This window comes from Sparus aurata, chromosome 9 (genome assembly GCF_900880675.1).
Source record: "Sparus aurata chromosome 9, fSpaAur1.1, whole genome shotgun sequence".
Classification (NCBI taxonomy): domain Eukaryota; kingdom Metazoa; phylum Chordata; class Actinopteri; order Spariformes; family Sparidae; genus Sparus; species Sparus aurata.
Genome location: NC_044195.1, coordinates 7,564,254 through 7,586,068, shown reverse-complemented (window position 1 = coordinate 7,586,068; position 21,815 = coordinate 7,564,254).

The window sequence follows — 21,815 nt, the reverse complement described above, 5'->3', positions numbered from 1 at the left end:
TTTTTTTGTTTTTTTTGTTATGATTATTCAGCTTTTCATTAAAAGCTTGGTTTTAGTTCCCATTCCTGCATCCATCTTTGGTGTTTTTCTATTTGGGTCCACACCGTATTTTTGTTAAACATGCCAGAAAGGCGCCATTTGTGCATTGCCTGCCTGTCTTGTGAGATGCACCCCGTTTTGCTTCTGACTGGCTTGTGTCCATTGTTGTCACATGAGGAAAGCCTAGACAGCTTTGTGGTCCTAGTTCTACGTGCTAAACATGTGCACTAAGTTTTTCGACTGGAGAAGCCGAGAAAAGCTGTGAAGTTCAACTGATAGGTGCCTTGTGCCCATCGAAAAACATTTGAGATTTTCGTGGCCCTGGCAGTCTGCTGGACAGCAGAGGGAGGGAGAGGGGTGGGGCCCATGCCCAGTGCGGAGTGTCTGTTCTTGGGTGTCCTCCCATGTCCACACAGTCGCCTAGTCGCCTTACAACCAGGGGGAGGGAGGGAAGTTTGTGGGAGACGATGAATTTAATGTTTAATCACACCACACATGAGACAAGAAATAGCTTGCTAGCATGCAATGTACCACTGTGTGTTCAGTGGTGTCTGGTGTTAATAGGTTAAGCCTGTGTTTGCCAACAGTGGGGCTGACATAGCAGATTAGGAGCTATAGATTCTCTGTTAAGCACCTGACCTATTTGGTTGTCACAGCTAGAGTTTCTTAGGACTAATTAGCAAACCAGTGGCAGCGTGGCACCAGCCCTCCAGACAGCCAGCCTGTCCGCTCTGCCCAGCCCAGAGACACTTTAGCAGCAAAGAGCAGCTCAAGAGGATAACTGACCCCTAGAGTTAAAGGTACAGTGTGTAATATATAGACTATCAGTGTTGGGGAGACTTAAACTACATGTAGTTGAACTACATAGCTTAACTACAATTTGCTGTAACTTGCTGGTAGTTAAACTGTATTCATATTTTGTGCTGCGTCAAGTATTTCAACCACTTTTTGAGTCATTATTTTTTGCTTAACTACTCAGTTTACAAACTACAATTTTGGCCAATAACATGAAATATTTTTATATGAAAAAGACCTATATAATATACATTTTGTCTTATTTTTCTTTGAAAAAGTGTATGAGACATGTCATGTCATGCTAAACCAACGCTGCCTCGGATTGGCTTGCCCTGGCAGCACTCAAATGCTCCACAGAATGGGCGGGTCTTTGTGCCAAGGAATGCAGTGCTCATATGGCACAAGCATGTCATAGACATGGACCTGAAGTTCAAAACTGGTGTCCCAGCCTGTGCAGCATGTGAGCGGCTTTTTAGTGTTGGTAAAGATGTTTTTAGTGCTTAGACTGTTTGTATGTCATGTCAACAAGCGATTCTGCTCTGGCATCTAGTTCTAGTGACTGTTAGTGCCTGTGAAGTTCCTATGATGTTGACCAAAAATGTCAGCTTTTGTTCTTTAAAAAATAAAACTTGAGTTGAGAGGCATATTTCTGCAGGCATGTGAATTTTTTTGTAGGCTATTATATTTGGTTTCATATACACCATATGTTGATTTATTTAACACTGACTTAAATGAGTATAATGAGTATAAGTAGGTGCTAAAGCTACTTTTTTTTTTAGCAGTATTTCTACAAACTACTGCCAGGCTAAACTACATGTAGTTTTACAAGCTACACTTGCAAAGTAGCTTCCCCAACAGTATTTAGTGAAATCTAGCGTAGAGGCTCTAGATTGCAACACTCCCTCACTCACCCCTCCCTTGCCGAAGACGTTGGAGAAGCTCAAGAAAACAACTGCCAAAGAAGTCATTACGTTTACAGGGAAACTCTAGCTCATGAACTGCCATGTCTACTAAAGCTACACTATAATACGAGTCAACAGTAAGTAAGACTTAAGTGTAGTGAATAAATCAGCGTTCATAACAACATTCACATTTCTGCTACTGTTAAATAGACTGACAGTATATCTGTTTAATACAGCACAAAGCTTTGTAAATAGAATCTATCGACCTTTTCTTTTTGGAAGTAAATGTCCTTGTTTCTGATTTGTTTTGTGAGTTGTTGTTTTTTTTTTTTTGCCATTGTGTTTGCCTAATAATTGTCGTGTTTTGCGCTGTCGTTTCACCGTAGTGCCTCAAGGAAAATCCAAAACTTACAGGAATAAAAACTCTTAAATTTTCTTATTTTTAAAACATGAGGAACATAAACTGCCGCTGACAATCACGACCACATGGATCTGTGAAGACTGCATATTCCCACAACAGGAAAAACACATCAGTCACTGCTCATCAACTTATGCAAGCTGTGCAACTTTATCGGAAAAATGTGCTCTTTGCCTCTGAGTTTTCTTTGTTCCCATAATGTTCAGCTCTCAGAACACCTCCAAAACAGAAAGTAATTTATCCAGTGGTTGTGTTTCATAAGCAATCAATCTACAGAACAGACACTTTTTATTAACTTGTTAGATCAGAATCACTTATGTTGTTTAAATTATAAAGTCATGTAACAGGTAGTACACATTTACCACTATCTCTCATCACCAGCTCAAATTAAAGTGTTTGTTTTATATAACATGGGAAGCCCAACTATGGTTATTAGAAACATAAATTAGCATCCATCTTGCACAACAGGCAGCTTAATCCCAGCTCCATGCTGGAGATGTGTATGTACAGCTGTTCAGTCTGTTTGTGTGAAATGTCATACACACATATCCATTAGAAAATAATTTTGTTTTCACAACAAGGTGGCTGGCTTGAGATAAAATAATCATTCTGTGATCAACAAATTGAGCTGTCTGGCGGGTTTTTTTTTTCCTGATCATGTAATGATCACGCTCAAAGTAACACCACACTGTTATCTTGTGATCATGACACAGCAAGTGGACATTAGACCAAATGACACAATGAAATGGGACCTGGAGAGACTACAAATAGAACAAACAGGAGGCGTCTTCATTAAATTATGCAAATTAGTAACTATCATGTGGATACTGTAGACAAGCGGTTGGAAGCTTTGTTCAATTTCACAGGAAGTGTGATTTCAGAATATTGTAGCGCTTCACTTATTTAGATCATCTAGGGCCATGAAAAAATACATCTAAAAGATGAGTTTGGGGAAACATGGTGAAGACAATTAGCTAGAGGGTCTAGGAAGGTTGGCAGGAGGCAGGATCAGAGACCTTGTCAATGATTTAAAAAGCTGACTTATTTAACAGTGCAACCAAAGTACACTTGTAACAAATAGGAAAAGGAAAAACAAACCGTTAACTTAACTCAACTGGGAAATACAGACTTAAGGCAAAATCATGTGCACAAAGCTCCACGGACATCCCTCTCTCCTGACTGACAAGCAACAACTCCCTTAAACATCAGTTTATAGTCAGAGCCGTAGGGGTAGCGAGCATTATTCATACAAGCAAAACCTCAAATAGTCCTTACCATATGTCAAGAGACAATCGTCAACAAAGAAAATACTAATCAACATAGCATTTAAAGGTGTAATTTGTAAGAAGTTGACAGATATTGAAGTGGCGCTCGCTATACTGTTTGCTGTTGCTTACTTTGGCTGAACAACTGTCATTGGCAAGTAGCTCAGTTAGCCGAGGAACTAAGTGGCCCTGTTAGCTAACGGGGGTGTGCCTGCATTGCCACCTGAGGAGTCACAGCAGGCAGCGGGGTTAAGCTCGGCAGGGCTCATCAGTCTCTTAGTGAACACAGCTTCACACCAGATTGAGACTGAACACAGCCTTACACACAGCCATGAATTATGTCAGTCTGAAGACAGGGTATACAGTATGGAGGTGATTTACAGCAGCTCTGACTCCGATTTTACTTTATGAATTGAGGATTTTAACAACCAAACAATCGTTGAAAGACAAACCAAGACTGTTTAGTGGGTTTTGTTTTGTTTCTGTAGAGTTTGAATTAAGTGTGTTTTATGATGAACAAACAAGGCAAGTGATCTAGTTTTTACCTGGTAAAAAAGAGAAACTTGAATTTAGACTGTGCAGTTGAATTTTTCTTTTTTGCATAGAAGATGGGTTCCACTATTGACATTGTCAGTTTTTTTTGTTCAGTTATCTTAAGGAACAAAGTGGTATTATGGGATGGGACGGGCCAGGGCTAGTCAGTTAACATGCTACCTTCAGTAGATATCTCTGAAAAACAGTACGTAGATTTTATTTACAAAATGTCAATAATGTTGATTACATTAGTTAATTTTTGAGCGTCTTTAACTAAAATTCGGGCCATATCTTATACTGTATATTGTCCCTTCTTCCCACTACAAGGTCTATATTCCTGATATGGAAGCTAATACAGAAACTCCAGATTTAAAGGTACAGTGTGCAATATATTGAGTAATTAGGGTATCTAGTGGTAAGGTTCTAGATTGCAACACTCCCTTGCTCACCCCTCCCTTTCGAAGATGTTGGATGAGCTCCAGAAGCTACGGTGGCCCTCACAGACACAACTTTTCTGGATATAGGCGTTTCATTACTGTGACTGTCTTTGGCACACCCCCAGCCGTAAATATCTTGGTTAGTTATCACTCCATGTGTTGTCTTAGTTCAACAGATAAGGAATATATCTAAATGAATCTTGCTAATTCTACATTACCTCCAGTTCTATATTATATGGTTTATTGTTAATTGTAGGGGTGTAGTACTATTTGTTTGAGTACCAGAGCACACCTAGACGCACTCATGCGTGCATACAAAAGCATGACTGATCATGGGAATATCTTTTCATCAAGCATAGTTTATCAACGTGATAGTTAGATGAAATGAACGATGCCACTCTTTTGTGTCTTCATACTAAGCTAATAAACATCCCCTGGCTGTAGCTTCAGATTCATTATACAGAAAATGAGGGTGGTATTGATTCTCTCATCTAATTCTACACATGACAGCAAATGCGTGAATTTTCCATAAATTACAAACAAATATGTAGTCACAGAGTATTACGTTCGTCTGAAGTTGCTGACAAAACATGCAGTGTGTTCTGAACAGCCTCAGTGTTTGTACACAGACACAAGTTCATTCGTCAAGTCTCTGCTTGCAGAGAGACCAGGTGCCAAAGTAAAATGTTGGCAGCAAACCACTCCTGTATTTGTATATATCATAGGTTACATACCATATTGACATTTCTACACAATGAGTTCAAGTTCACATTATACGTTAAGGAACTGACCTTCATATCTGGAGATGGGGTAATGGTGTGTAGAAGACCTTGGGCCAACTTCTCGCCATGTCGGTGGCAACAAAACAGGTATATTTATTGATTTTATTAACTCCAGCAAGATCAACAACAACAGCATGAATATGAGCATGAATTGCAATACCATGGTTATTAGCATGGATAGCAATAGCATGAATAATAGCAAAGATGGCAATATCATGGATATAAGCATTAATAGCAATACCATGGATAATAGCATAAATAGCAGTACCATTGTTTTTAGCATGGATAGCAGTACCATGGACAATATCAGGGATATCAATACAATGGTCATTAGCATGCATAGCAACACCATGGTTATAAGCATGGATAGCAATACCAAGGTTATTAGAATGGTGCACCAAGCTTGGAGGATGACACTTGACAGGCAGATTCCACTACAGGTGTACATCTGTGTTCCATTTTAGCAACAGCTTAAATATTTTAAAGTTTGAGCACAAAAAATAAATAAATAAATATAGTTTGACCTCAACATTTTATTAAAAAGTTATTTGTCAGAAAACATTAGGCGAACAATGTTGCTCATCAACGTTGTTAGGAAGGTTTCCTAACCCTCACTAAGTGGTTTTGGTGCCTTAACCGAACCAGACCATAAGCACTACATGAAATAGAAAATTAACCTAAAGAAACATAATGTTGCAAGATAAAGAAATGTGAAGTTTCAACATAACTGCAGTTTGCCAGCCATTGCCAACACTTATTGGTGCGATTGGCTTGTAGAAGACCTCTACTTTCCCCCTCAATCTGCCTCATGAAGCAATCATCCCCTCCTTAACCTAACTGTGTTGCCGCATTTTGGTTTAAATCTAGATTGAATGAAATCGTAAGTAAAATTCAGCCTAACATTGTTATTTAGACGGATGAGATTTCACCTAAAATTCCTCCCTTGTGCATCTTAAACGCGGCGAAGCACGTCCTTGCGCCGTCTAATTCCCAAACTTGACTTCTTATTCTTAGTGAAAGGGCAGTAGGTCCGGCAAGATAATTCCAGCTCTCACAGGGGAAGATTAACAACCCCACAGAAGGCTTGGCTGTAGCCTGTCAATCAGGAGACTCACTGCTCCTTTTCGCTGCTTTGTTCTTTGAGCTGATTCAAAGGGCACCTACTCATTTCCATCGCTTGCAACTCCCTTAGAATATCCTCGCTGAAGTGATCCAGGAGAAAGGATTGAGAACGAAAAAAAAAAAACACCATGGCAATTGTAAGACGAAACAAAGGAATAGTTTACATTCATCTCATGATCTTATTGCTCCACAAGTATGAGAGGCAAATGCTTTAATAAGAGAAAGCAAGGCAAAGATAAGGAAATGGCGTGGAAATTACATTTGCTATACGGCCATTTGTACCAGTCACAAGATAACGAAGGAAATTTCTATTCGCATTGTCGTCCTCTGCAGACTTATCAAGAAGCAATTGTAAATGTATCCTGCAAGTTTATATCACGCACGTTAATTAGCAGGAGATTCCAAGACATGAAGTATGTGTATTGGACCATTTGTTAGATATACCCTGTGCAACTAATGCAATCACATTTTCTCTACTTCAGCTGTTACTATCGTGAAAGATTGTGAGGAAACATCGAAGAACAAAGAAAAGGAAGTGTGCGCTTGAGCAGAATATCCTTTGAAAATGCCAAGATGGCATATTGTCATGTTATGGGAAAACACAGTGCCAAACGCGAGTCTGTTTGAAAAGGGCTGAAAATCAATCAGTGTGCTCCAGTGTTTTTTTTTTTTCTCTTGGAAGTGTGCTGTCCTCGAGCTGAGAAGCACCTGATTCAGCTGCATATTGCCGGAGGATGCACGGAGAACCCTGTTTCATGCGTCAAAAGAAGTGTCATGAAGCAGTGACTGAAGCAGCTCAGTGACAGACAGCACAGAAGACCGGGGGACAATTACAGCTTGGAAATGGCACACAGGGTGCTGTTTTGCACAAAGAACTAGCTGCATTTAGCCTATTCTTCCAGTGCGCTGTGCATCCACAGAGCCACTTGGGCACCCTGTTCCTTTTATGCTGCCATGTTTCCACTGCCACACAGCAGACAGGAAGTCAACAGCAGTGACAAATGCAGAAAGATAATTGCCACATAAATTACGTGTTTGCGTTAGTAACGCAATGTAATGTAAAATTACCCTCAAATAACAACAATATTTGCCTCAAAATGCATTGAAATTGAACTCAACGTGATTGACTAACAACAATATCTTGCTATATTCCAATAAACAGTTTATAAATAGCTGGTGATTTCTCGAATACATTTTCAGGACACTTCCAACTGGTTTCCACTTAACTTGTGCTGATCATGCGGTTTTTATTTCCAAACGCTGTCTAACTTCTGCAGGTCAGCGGCGGCGGCGCATTCAAGGACATTTTTAACCATTCACATTTTCACCAATTCTATAACAATGCTGCTCCCTCTGTCACACTCCCTCGCAAACACACACACAATTATCATATGCAGGTACTCAAATGACTGTAAATATTATTGTTCTTTTCTGTTAATATTTCTTGTCAAAAAATATTGTCAGCTTTTTAATCGCCTAAGTAGACAGTTAATGGAAATTAGTCATTTCTGATTATGAAATTGTATTTGGCTATGATATAAATATATATATATGTGTGTGTGTGTGTGTGTGTGTGTGTGTGTAGGAAAATTGTTTCAAAGTTGGACTGATCTGCTGTAGTGATAGAAATTTTTAAAAATGAAAAATGTAAATGGTTAAAAAAAAAAAAAAGTTGGAGAGAAACTAGTTGGAAAGTAAACTGGCACCATCACCAGCAGAAACCAGTTTCCTGAACATATATTAAAGAAATGACCAGCTATTTATTAACTGTTTATTGGAAAATACCTTTTGGGGTAATTATTGTAATATAATATTGTGTTATTTGGCAGTGATTACAAAGACATTTCAAATATGTTGCTTGGTAACTACCACTTACCATGTACTTACTAGCTTGCGAGCCAGTAAAATGAAGTGTTAAGAAGTGTTCTTATTCGGGAACTGGCAGCAGGTGCCTACAGGGGAAAACATTGATTTTAAGAAAATAGGCTTCAAGAAAGTGACATGGAGATACTGAAGCCAGAATACAGAGACCAGAAACTTTTTCATCAATCAGCGAATAAAGTTGCTTGAAACTAAAGGCTGCTGGTTGTGCCTCTTTGGCTCATCTTCCATAATCAATATATGGTTATGGTTAAGGTTACAGCTTTGCTCATAATCAAAATTTTGCTGATGTTGCCTGACCCACTGGCTGGCCCTGTTTTTAGATATCAGTAGTAAGCCCACGCAGCTCTTCAGGCTCATATATTCTGCAGAAAAATATTGGTAACACTTTTGAGAATCAGACAGAATGAAAATAACGGGTCAGATCAATGGTGCACGGCATCAATAACGTGTACAGTGGAATGCCGCTGGAAACATCCATCAGAACTGGAGGCGCTTTCACTCCAATATCATATTTGAACCACAGGAACACATAAAGTACCGGAGGTGACAGATTATCAATAATCCTTTTATATGACTTGTCAGGCTGTATGACAGAGGACTCTGTCAAAACAGATGGCTCATGTTTTTCTTTTCACTCTGTGATGTTAGCTGCCTGTGTGAACATTCAAAATTAACTTCAACGAGGTGAAGTGTGTAGGTTTCAAACCAGGCGCCCGCCCCGTCACTACATTTATATTTGTCACAAATAGAGCTTGGATAGATACATATGTAAAATTGTGGGTGTTGTTCTGGTGTGTGGGGTTTTGGAAGTAAAAGTTTCAGTCCTCTGCAGTGAAAATGGTAGTTGTCAGAGCTTGAATGAACATCAAACTGAGTACAAAAGATGGAAACAGAAGTTGAATGCATGGGCCTGTGGCCATCAAAATGGTAAAGGAAAGGCTTGCAAGTGGTAATAATGTAGCTTATTTCACAGCGCCACAGAAACAAGTGTTGTAAAAATAGAAAAATAAATAAAAAACGATTAAAAACACATCACTGAAGTCACACTGTTACACAGTGACATGTTCTTTCATAAGCATGAACATGGGCAAGGTGGTTTGTATTTTAGTCAATCATGTTTAGGGAAACATAGAACCCGGGGAACATTTAGTCAATCCCACATAAACCATCCTGGTGCTCACTAGTGCAATAAATAACTTCTTGCTCTATTATACAGCTAAAAAGGATTCCCCAACAAGTACACTGTTCATTCCTGTGCAAGTATAATTTCCTGATTCAGGAAACTACCTTGTCATTCTTTAATTATGTCACTATATCTTTGTAAGCCATTTTCAAAAAGATCCATGCCCTCAGTAGGAAGGAAAGGGCTTGAGTAGCACAGACTCTGGGCAGCTGGGGAGCATTAGTGGACGGTTGTTGGCTTTGGTCTTTTCCTAGGATTTATTGACAATAGAAAAAAAAAAAGGCAAATGTAATATGGAACAATTCTGCATTCAAAAATCTAAAAACGAAAGTGAAGTAAAGAGTGGTGGTTGGTGATGGTTCTGCTGCTTCCCTTCAATTCAAAAGGACTGAGAGAGTCGCTGCTAACCCGAGGGCTGGCAATATCATATATCAGTTATTGAATAGAAGCATATTGGGTATATAGTCTTCACTCTTTGGAGCCACATGGACTTCTACTGTTTCTCCTTTTCTTCTGCAAAGAGATTATATCTCATCATGAGTATATTTCCGCTCTTTGTGTCTGATATTTATGATTTCTTTTGGATTCATATGCATTCTGACTTTTGTCACGTAGTTATGTATTCCCCTCTTCTCATGTATATTGTTTCTAATTGTTTCTATCAGCTTGATGTTTATCAACCAAAGAAAGTACTTTTGTACTTTGTACTCGGATGTATATTTTTCAAATGAATTGTATGCATTATGTATCCTATTTTCCTCTGTAGTGTTGTAGATGGATCAAACAGATTTTTTACTCAGATATATTTCATTTGTGTCCCATTATCTAACAGTTATGAAACTCTATGCTGTAGTTTTGTTCAGTGAAGTTGTGGTTGTTGACTTGCTGAAGTGTATTTGTATCGGTGAGCGCGCTGTATTCTCTGCTCATCAGCACCTGATTATCTGAAGAAACACCTGGCGGCAATCAAGCACGTAGAGCGAATCTGATAAATCTGATGTTGTTTGTGTTAATAGTGTTAATAAGGTAGTGCCAGTGGTACCTTGTGTGCGTTGGAATATAAATGTTATTTCAGTCCATTGTGGTTTACGCTGCACTGGGTGGCACTCTGTAGTTTTTATCTAAAAACAACTAAATCTTTGTTATATATTGAGCGATGTGCACTGACATTACCATAAATGTTTTAAAACAATGTTCAAACCCAGAGAAGTCTGTTCATTTGTTCTTGGGGAGAAACAGACAGAGAGGAAGGAGGTTGGTGATCGTGACTAAACATAATGTGACTAAAACTTTGAACATTACCTCATCCATGAACAATTCCGCATGAATCACACAGACACCAGCTACTTACAGGTTGTGTTTTGTTATTGATTGAGAGACCACTAGTGGCAGAAATAACATTCCATTTTGAGGAGAGAGGTCCATTGTGACTATTACGGAGCGTTTATGTAAGAAAGGGAAAAAAAGAAAATCACCAGCTAAACGGAGAACAAGCTAAAATGCACCTTTGGTAGAAAATACAACATTTAGTGGTTTAAATCAATTCATCTTCAGATATTGAATCAGTTGTACAGCAAGTCTGTGACTATGGTTCACACACTCCTGTCTACATCAGTGGAGCCGAGGTGAACAGTTACAGGTTTCTGGGAATTACCATCACTGATGGCATCTTGATCATAACACATCACCACTCTGGAAAAAAAAAAACCTAGGAAGGCTCAATTCCAGAGCAAGATTCTAGTAAACTTTTAGAGGAGCATAGAAAGCACCCTGTCTGGAAACATCAGAAACTGGACATTAAGGCTCTACAGCAGCTGATTAAAACCACCGGAACATCACTGGTGCCATCTACAGAGCGTTAGTGAGCCCCAAGATAGTAAAAGACAACACCCACCCAGCCACAGACTGTTCACCCTGCTGCCATCTGACAACAGATACACAAGCATCTGCTGCTTCAACACCAGACTACAGAGCAGCTTCATTCTCCAGGCTGTCACACTCCTCAATTCATCATCAACACTCCTTTTTCTAAAACAGATGACTCAAGGACTCAAACGTTTCGTTTTTTAAACCTTTGTAAAATGTATTTTAAAAAATAACACAAAATTACCTGTGTAACCTTTACCTTGTGTTTTGTTGAGGATTCAAACCATGAAGCGTATTGAATTTTGCTGCTCTTGATTTCACCAATGAGTGGATGCTCCTGTATAACACACACTGCTAAGGTTAATGGGTATTGCTGTATTTATAGCCATATGAAAATGTTACAAAAAAAAAAAAAAAAAGATGATTTCAAAGTTGAAATGATTCAGACTGATATAATGCACCTATATCATTTTTCATCCATGTTTCTATTAATTTCCTCTTCCTGTTAAACTAGGTGTCTTTGTTGGTGAAAAACAGAAAGAAAAGAAAAACTTTCAAGTGATGATGTGTCGTGGGGAAAAAAAGTCACGGCCGCGTCTTCTCACTTCGCAACTCTACGCGCCTATCTTCAGCCAAAGTGAGGAAAGGAGGTGTTGGCACACATTTCACACCCATATATCTGAAGCGGATATGCCCAGAGCTACCTCCATGCTGTCAAAACAATGCCTTCTTCTCGCCACTGCCCCTCTGACTGCATGTTTCCAGATAGCAACACTGCCATCTGCTGCCTCCACGCTGCAGCCTGACGAGCTATCATTACACCAGCCTCCTTTGCAAAGCCTTTCACGTTCAGCCTGAGAATGACATAAAGAAAGGATTTTAATGAGCAGTTATGTTGAGGTGCCTAATGAATGGTAATAGGCCTTGTTGATTTCAGCGACTTCCCCTTCCTTTACGCTCCTACTCAGGTTTTCTGTTCCAGGCTCGGGGGCTCCCATGATACCGAGCAGCAGCAGCCACAGCTCGCTGCAGCTGAGAGATCAACCCCAGCGCCAATAATCTTCCCCCAGCTTCATCACAGAGTCATGGCAGGGCTTCCCAAGGCATTTTCTATGGTGCGAAATTTCCTTTTTGGCGCAACATGTTCAATATCAGTCTGCTGGATAGCGTTAAATTAGTTTTAATCCTGGAAGCTGTGACTTACAGATGAAAGTTTAAAGTCGGCTTTTAGGGAAGTGCTCTGCGGGGATGTCAATTTACCAAATCCCCAACACATGACAAAGTTCCTGTATCATCATTTGCCTCCAAAACCCAGAGAACCATTCAGTTTCTTGGTACAAGCTCAGGCCGGTGATTAATGACAGGATTTTTTTTTAATCTCCAAAATTCTAGTCTTCATTTATATTTAACCGCATATTGCTGAATCTCTTGTACCAAGGCGAGGCAGGGAGGGATTAGATGAAGTAGCTCCTGCTACATATTCAGTATATGTCGGAAAATGTGATAAATGAACACTGACAGTTTGGTATTATTTGTTCAAAGTGAAACAGCTTACATGTAAGAAGTATGTGATTTGACTGCCATTAGGGTTTTGGCCAATGCATTCTCTTTCTCCCCCCATAGTCCCACCATGAGTCATGCTTTACATTACTAGAATAAAGTTTAAATGAATTCAAAACAAAATGCTGTGAGCCGTTTAAATTAAAGCACGATGAAGTGATTTGTTTGGCCACAGCGGGCGGGGGAAATGAGTTACCTAATGAAGTTAGTTGTGTTGGCGAAAAATTGCTGACTAACACATTTTGCAGATGCAGGGAAACGTTAACATTTACCTAGAGACGAATGATAGAAGACCAACAGTCACTGCTTGCACTCGCAGTCTCCACCAGACACAGGACTCAGATCATTTCATCTGAGTCTCATGGGAGTCCTAAGACACGTTTTTCATGTGCAGGTTAAGTCTGGTCTAGTTGAGTCCTAAGGTAAAGGCGAGTCCCGTCCAGTTTCAACAGTTGAACCTGCAGTCTCCAGTCATTATAAAGACAAAAGAGAAGTTATTCATTGAATTAGTTTTTTGTTGATATTCAGGGAAAAAACTGTATTCGAACAAAAACATGTTGCTTTCTTTCCCATCACTTTTAAACAGTGAAATAATACAAAATAACAATAAACTGAAGACATAAAGTAAGCAGAGGTAAGTCATATTTTCCCATTTTATTGGTTTTCTTTAATATTGCTTCTTATCTGTTATCATTCTCATGTACCCATTCTGTTTATTCGCTCTGTGATTCTGGCGCTTGTTTCTGTTTGTTATCACATTTTTGCACCTATTCTGTTTTTCATTTGTGCTCTCGACATCATAGAAAATGAGAGCTTGCCCTCAGTGGTTTTTCGAGGTTTAAATAAAGGTTGAATGAATGAATGTATTCGAGTCTTCGTGTCTCAAGTCACAAGTCTTAACCTCCAAGTCCAAGTTGAGTCTCAAGTCGCTTGTTTCGTGCCAAGTCAGGCTGCAAGACATTAACAGTGACTTAAATCAACCCAACCTCCGTTCACATTGGCTCCAGTGTCCACCCACTAAATATATGATTCTTTAGTTGCTACATGCTAACTTGTTCAGCAGGGGATCATCCCTATGTTCCCCGGGTCCTATGTTCCCCGCTGTTCAACCAAAAGGTTAGGGTTAGGGTTAGGGTTTGGGTTTATTAGTCTTAAAACATGAAAAGGGAAACATAGGACCCGGGGAACATAGGTACACTCCCGTTCAGCAGCTAGCTGCTTACTTTCTCGTTTTTTAGGTTTTCTCTATTTGGAGCCATTAGCATAGAATGGACTGAAAATGGGAGCGGTGAACCTTAACCAAAACAGAGCAGTTTAAGCTAAATAATTAGCCATACAATGCTAAAATGCTTTGTGGGGTGAAGGGAAACAGCAGATAAGGGTTAATTCTGTGACACATTTCACGTAACTCAGTAACTTGGTCCACTGTTAATGAAGATACTGATTCTGAACATTGTGCGGCTCAAAACAGAGGATTCTTGCTTTCTTGAATGTCGAGCTGTCTTGTGTGGATAGTTTAAACTGTGCAATACCAGTTCAGAACTGGTAAATGTATTTTTTCCAGTAAGCTGGGCTGGCTTCATTAAACTGTCACACGCTTCTCGCCTTTTGCATTTGGGTGTTTTTCTAGGAAGCTTTTGGAATGTTTTTGTCATTTTAAAATGAGTTTTTAACTGATTATGAAACAGTCTCACTTCATTTCTGATACCTCTTTATGAACTACATTAACAGACGAGACTATCAGAAAGAAGATTTCTCCAAACTTATTATAGCTATTACATAAACCTGACCCTGGGACTTTCTGACTCCGGGTTGGATAAGTTAAGATAATTAAAACTATTTGTTGAGGGTGAGGTGCTGAGGATGAACTGAGGAGTCTCACAGCCTGAGGAAAGAAGCTGCTCTGCAGTCAGCTGGTTTGGTCTGGTGCAGTCTTTCTCTGACAGCCTCCGCAGGGGTCGCCAGAATTGACACAAAATTAAAAACCCTGCAGCTCACCACCATGAGGTGAACCTCACTCCCAGTGATAATCAGTATTCCAGTATGTAACTATTGGGCATTAAAGACATGGACTGTGGCTGTATCTCACCCTTGTATAGGCCGCTGGTTGCCTGTCCCACTTAAGCTTGCCACTTGTGCTTATTTTCTCTTCAGTCTTCGGGTTTAAGTACCATTAAGTAGCAATAAGTTGGTTCTGCTTCCAGATCAGCTCCACCTATGAAATGTCCATACAGTTACAACTCAATTCTACCAAAATCAGCCACCTTTCCCCCGTCTGAGAGGACCTCTGTGTTACATTACACCAGACAGGACTCTGTGCCAACTCCTCTCCTCCAGAGTGCATCTTTTCCATCCTCCATTAGCTCAATGTGACTACACCGGGCTGCTGCCCTGTCAATTATTCACACTCTTTTTGTCTGAGTAGCCCTGATGCCCTGGCACTGGCAGTTCAACGAGACAACCTCTTTTCAGCTCCTGGCAGGCATCTGGCCTCCGCTGTCTGCTGACTGTCCAGGCCAACTAAAGGCTGGATTTCTCACTCTGTTACACTCTGAGTGACCTGCGGACAACTTTTTTTTGGTCTGTTTGGTTCACACTTAACTCACAACTTTTTGTTGATACAGCCATCAGTTTGCATTGGATGTACGGTAATGTAGGTCATCAGATACATGACGTATTGGGTATTGTGTATGTTGGGAAACCTTTGGGGAAATGTGTTTCTTTGTTTCTCCTGCCTTTCACTTACTTTCACTTCTCTATCATCTCTTTGCCTCTGCAGTTCCTGGGGCAGTTTGAGCTTGTTATGGGGGATGTAAAAGTCTCCCAGACCTGAACTATAGCATCTGCTCAGCCAGAATTCTCCCCACTGCTCTCAGAGACTTCCCATTCAACAGAAAGTATTTGGATCTGTCCAGGGATGTTCTGACAGAGCTCTCCTGGGGCTCCTTTGTGGCGTTTTTGGGTCTGTTGTAGAGTGTTGGAGAGAGAATAACATAATTTCTGTGGAAGGCAGAGCTTTCATCAACCTCCAAGGTTTGCAGAGGCTGAAGCAGCTCTCTATCCGGAGGGAGACTTCCTCACACAACTTGCTCTGGATCAAAACTACTCCGCCTCGCTGTCCTGGAAAAAGGAGAACTTTTGAGAACCGGGATCTCTTCTGACGCCGCGTCATTCGGCATGTCAAGTCCAAGCATACTGTGATAATTAGGAGCCAGTCACTTATATGACAATATAATCAACGGGCTGCTAATTATTACTTATTCTTTTCAAAGTCCATGACTGCTCTTTGATTTTTTCAGGCCTATTTCTGCAAATTGCAGATCCCTTCTCCTTCGGTTGAGGACTCATTTACGGTGAGATAATAGATATCATTTTTAATTAAATACAGGTGGCGGAGTTCTTTTTATACTGCGATCAGCGGAGCAGTCTGGTTAGCGGGGTTCAGCCACTATACATCATGCAGTAATTTGGAGGAAAGGGTTAGCTTTATTGCATTTTCTTTTCATCCCAGGCAGGAGATAATCAAGAGCAGCTTGTGTTGCAGCATCGGGGCTGTGACACATGGTAACGGTGGGTGAGTTGGTCTAATGTGGGGCACTTGAGCTCTACCGGGTGTGGGTCCTCATCAAACAAAACCATGGGTCAAGACAAGCTGCGATTTCAAGTTTTCAAAGTCGCATGGCCTCTTGTATCAAGGCTAAGGGTGGAGAAATCATCAAACTGAAGGCCCTCCATGTGAAGACCACCCAAAGGTCAACAACATAGTGAATTACAGTCGCTTTGGACAAAAGTGTCTGCTTAACGCCCTGAAAGTAATATTTTCTGTTGTATTTATAAAATATGGATGTACTAATGATATATCTGTTAATCAAAAATATCATAATGAGGGGTATATATACTCTGTATCTCGCTTGTCCCACTTCAGGAAACATGTTTGAAGAGTAGCACAGGATGACTTGCCTCATGTGGGGCAGTACTATAGGGTGTGTGGAGCGGCTGATAGCAACAACAACAGTTACTTACAAGGTTTTGGCCTTTTAATTAATTATCTAAAAAATTTAAGGTGTGGAGCAAATTATGTTCAATAACTGGGGTGCCTTCATCTCTGTTAAAATGGAATTAGGGTTATGTATTTTTGTGGTTGTATTTATGCATTAAGGGAGTGTGGCCCAACCCCAGTTTCAAGTTTTACACCTACCCCTCATCTCGCTACCACAGAGTCAACATGGCGTCTTCAGCTGCGGTGATTTCTCTGGTGTCACTGCGTTGATTCCCGGTGTTGTCGCAAGGCCAATTGCAGTCTATGGACAGAAAAGCATGGACGCACACTATTCGTTCACAACTTCATGCTGTCAATGAAGTCATCGAATTACAGGCCGCTATCGTTAGCGGTGCTTTATAGACCAACATCCTACCCTGCCGATCTGCGCTGACATTACAGTAGCAGTATCACGTGCAGCAACTTCAGTGCTGGACTTGAGTTACATTTCATAAGTCACATACGAAATGTGGGACTGTCACGCACAAATGTATTGAGACAGTGTTATTATATGAAGTCATGTGATGTAGGGCTTTTAACACAGACTTTTTCAGTGTACTGGGTGTGGATTCAAAAAATGTTTCACATTAGGCTGATTCACCCTACATGAATTGTCACGAATTCATACCCTTTGCATAGTTGTCCCTCTTCAGTGTTGACAAATAATGTATTACTATCATAAATGTGTTAATGTGTTTGAATGTTCTGCCCCCCAATAGATGGTTGCATTACAATGAAATAGCTACACATGCTCGACAATATGGGTTATTATTTGTCTATATTGGTGAACACTGAACAGCAGCAGCAGTTTGCCAAATCAGCTAACAGGCTTGACAGTCACACGATTCATAAACAGCAGCTAACATAGCTTCATTACCTAGCATTATCAGCTAGTTTTGATTTTAATTAATTTGGTTTAAGCTATCTAATACAAATGATATGTCTTTATATTGTTTTTATGATATAGAAGACGTCATACCTCTTTACCGGGATGTCTTTTCCCCCTCCTCTTCTCTACGTTTTCTAAATTGCTCACCTGAAGGCTCGGACCTTGAAATGTGAAAATAGAAAGGCTGAGTTGGCCCTGGCTGGATGTATTTGAATGTGGGAAACACTTTTAACATCAGCACTTTGTAGCCATTGTTTTAAACAGTCGTCTTAATTTGTTGTGCTGTAAAGAAAAACCTGTGTTAAAAAAAATGTTATGTATAAATTCTGCATTAAAATGTCCAAAAACAACTCGACCTTTGTTTCCAACAATGTTCAACACAGAAGTTTACTCGAGGTAACAGAGTGTATTATTAAGGTGCTGCTGCTGTTTCCTGGATAGGGAAGTTGACAATAGCAGACTGAATTTAGGGTGAATAAAACTTTAACACATGACCTCATGTGTGAACATTTGTGCCTGAGTCACAGCAGATAGATGTTCATCAGCAGTGCTGGTTGTGTAATGGTGTATACATCAACAGTGCAGCCAGTTTGATGACAGGAACATTTATGTTTACTCATGCAGTGTTTATCAGCCCCAAACAGCCAGATTACTTTACTGCACACTAGCCGTAAGCTAATGTTAGCGAGCATCAGCACACACCGAGAGTGTGTTTGTCTGTGTGGTTAAATAAAGAAACACCCATGTTGTGCAAATAGCAAATGCACTTGAGCCCACCTGTGCGCCCCCGGGGGTGTTGGTTTTAATTTAATCTGGTCTTAAATTAAGACTAACACGGCACTTTGAGCCACACGTAAAATAAGGCCCAAAGGTGCAGAGGGTTTACTGCTATTCAAAGGATGCATTATTCAGACAGTGAGATGCGCCTTCACAGACGGGCTCGCAGCACATGTACACACTGTTTGAGTCAGTTGTGAATAATCAATGAAGTTTTTTTAGCTGTTCCTCGTACACAAAAGCGCATGTAAATGTATAGATTGCCATGTTTGCCATGTTTCTGCAGCTGGAGGATCGCTGCAGGTAATGTCATTCATATTTTCCTCACTGAGGACATTTCACTCCCCTCTCATCCCACCAGTTATTGATCAAGCTGATTGATCAACCCGTGCATCAGTGCATTTTTTCATATGCAGTCACTGTTTAAATGCTCCAGGTCCTGGCGCACCTGACTATTAAAGGGAATGGGATATGACGCTTTAGTTGATTTAATTCATGTAACGCCCAATAAACCCATGACTAATGAAGAGTCCAAATACAAACCCTTTATGCTGTGCGCTTCACTTTGCACCCGAAACATCTGCGTTTAACTGGCAAAATGGACTTGCACACGCCCTTAATGCATTTGGCCATGGCCATGTGTTGTAGACCATTCTTCAGAGGGCAGGTGTCCCATGTACAGAGGCTGTGTCCTCGCTGCAGCAGCTCGGGGGTTTGAGTCTGACCTGCAGCCCTTTACTGCATGTCACCGCCCCTCCCTCCTCCAGTGTCTTGTCATCTCTGTGCTGTCCTATCAAAAAAGCCATGAAAAGGTCAAAAGAATACTTTTTAAAAATTAGAAAATGTAACTCTGGAGCCCTGTTACTGTAGGCATGAAATTAGAAGTTTTTATTAAAAAACCTTTCAGTAACTTTTTGGTGTCCGTACACCCAGGATTAGCTGTCAATAGTGATGATAGCAGTAAACATGATTATATCTTATTTATCAGTGTAATACAAAAAAAAATATGCTTAGTTAACATTATCACATAATTTGGAATTCAACAGAATATTGCTGAGACTGGTCAGTATTTTGGCCCTCCCCTTTAACTGCAGACTTTCCTGGTAAATAATGAAGTACCACATGCATTATTCAAAGTGTTTTCATGCATGAAGGTAAGATAATTCACGTCCCCTTTGTTTCTGAAACTCCTATGAAAACTCCAGTCAGATGGCCGAGCAGAGGATGCGCTTCATGCCTCCGCTCAGAAAAGTTCAGCCTGCAGCAGGAGCTGCTGATCCAGTTGTACACTGCATCGGGCCGCCTGTTTTCTTTTCATCCATGACCGTCTGGTTTGGATTAGCCACCAAATACGACATGATTTAACACTCAGGACTACAGAGGAAATCATCGGTGCCAACTCCATTATATAAACCCAGAGTCAGGAACCAGGCAGGAAACATCACATCAGACCCATCACACCATGGTTACATCACTTCTCTCCTCTGGTAGGAGAACACTCAGAGCACTAAAACAACCAAACACAACAACAGCCACATGATGCCAACAACCCTGTAACACCAAAACTTCCACATACCTACAAATGACATATTTACTGTTTGAAATATGCAGTAGCATGCTTTAACATGTACTTATGTTTCATCAATGTCAAATGTAAACCATGCATGTTGTGTACGGTATGTACTCTACACAGCCACCCACTTCATGTTTATAAAGTAATCCATTACAATAGATACTCAGTTTATTCCAGCACTTTTTGCACTCTGCACCTCGCTCTATTAACCTCCTCTTAATTTGAAGGGGTGTGCATGTCACTGATGTGAGACCTGTCATGATCATTAGGACGTCTTTATGAAGAGTTATGGCTGCTGTCATTTTGTGTCCTTTTTCATGGGGGTTAGGGTAAATTGACCAGATGACACTAATGACAACAGCCATTACACCTAAACATTTATGTTTATGCCAGGATCAAGTCAGTCTTACCGCTGTTATTTACAATTTACAGTAATAATGACGGTTTCTTGCGTGTAGACATTGTATCTTTTTTGATTTTGTATATTGTTCTGTATCTTTCAACATCACCTACACTTCACCTGAATTTTAGTTATATGCTTATGTTTATTTATTCATTTAAGTTCCACTTTCTTTATGCCACAAAATAGAAAAACAATGTGGCGTGCGGAAGGCTGAGCTCAGAAGTCTCACAGCCTGGGGATTGAAGCAGCAGGGTGAACTGACTGTGGCTGGGTGGGTGTTGTCTGTTAGTATCTTGTGGCTCTGTGCAGAAATCTCACTTTACTGATGTCACTGATGCTCTGAAGATGGCACCAGTGATGTTCTGCTGGTTTTAATCAGCCGCTTGTAGAGCCTTCCTGTCCTGGGCCGTGATGTACCATGTCAGTCTGTGATGTCAAAAGTACAACATCTAAAACAAAGCAGTCTTGTGCATGAAATCTGTGTTCTCAGCCCCTCTTCAACAGTGCTCATAAAACATGTGTTAAAAGAACTATTAAACAGGTGATGGAAATGAAAATGGAAGACAAAAAAGTGGTTAAACAAGTTCAAATATAGGAGTTTATATATGTTGTAATGGGTGTATATCACCTGTCCTTGTTCACTTTTGCTATTTCTGTCTTCCAGAACTGAACTGTGTGTTACATTGAGAGTAATTCAATACCAGAGTCAGGTTCCTTGCATGTGTCCACATGCATGGCCAACAAGCTGACTGTGACTGTCCTGCTGACGGAGAGACTGTCTCTGGTCAGGATTCAGCCCATCATTCAGACTCTGCGGTTTTGATCATTATCTAACCAGGCTCGTGGTAACATAGTGAGCCACATTTAAAACTCATTAATAATAGCTGTATGCTAATTGCTTCCACAGCAGCACAAGAAAAACGAAACTCAAAGTCTCATTATTCTCTTTGTGCGTCCCTGCATGTGCTCAAGGCCTTTTCTGGCCTGAGAACTAGCCTCCAGGTCAAACTACTCAGCCACCGTGTGGCCATTCAACTAGAGCCAAGCATAGCATCATAATTCAGATCCTGCTTGCAGACCACTTCCACCTGGAGAGTTAAAAGGAGAGCAGTTCTCCCTCACATCCATGTTAAATGTGTCATCCGGTGCAGCCAGGTGAGTTCCTGGACCTCTACGAGTAACCGTTCGCATATTCTGCTTTTCCTTCATCCTCAGAGGTTGTCTTGTGTCTCCAGCTCTCCAGGGCCCTTCATATGCAGGCTGTTGGATGTGTTGCAACCTGTTCACTGTTCACTGGTGAGGTATCTATCATAGCCAGATTAGATTATATAGCCTGGGCACTCCACT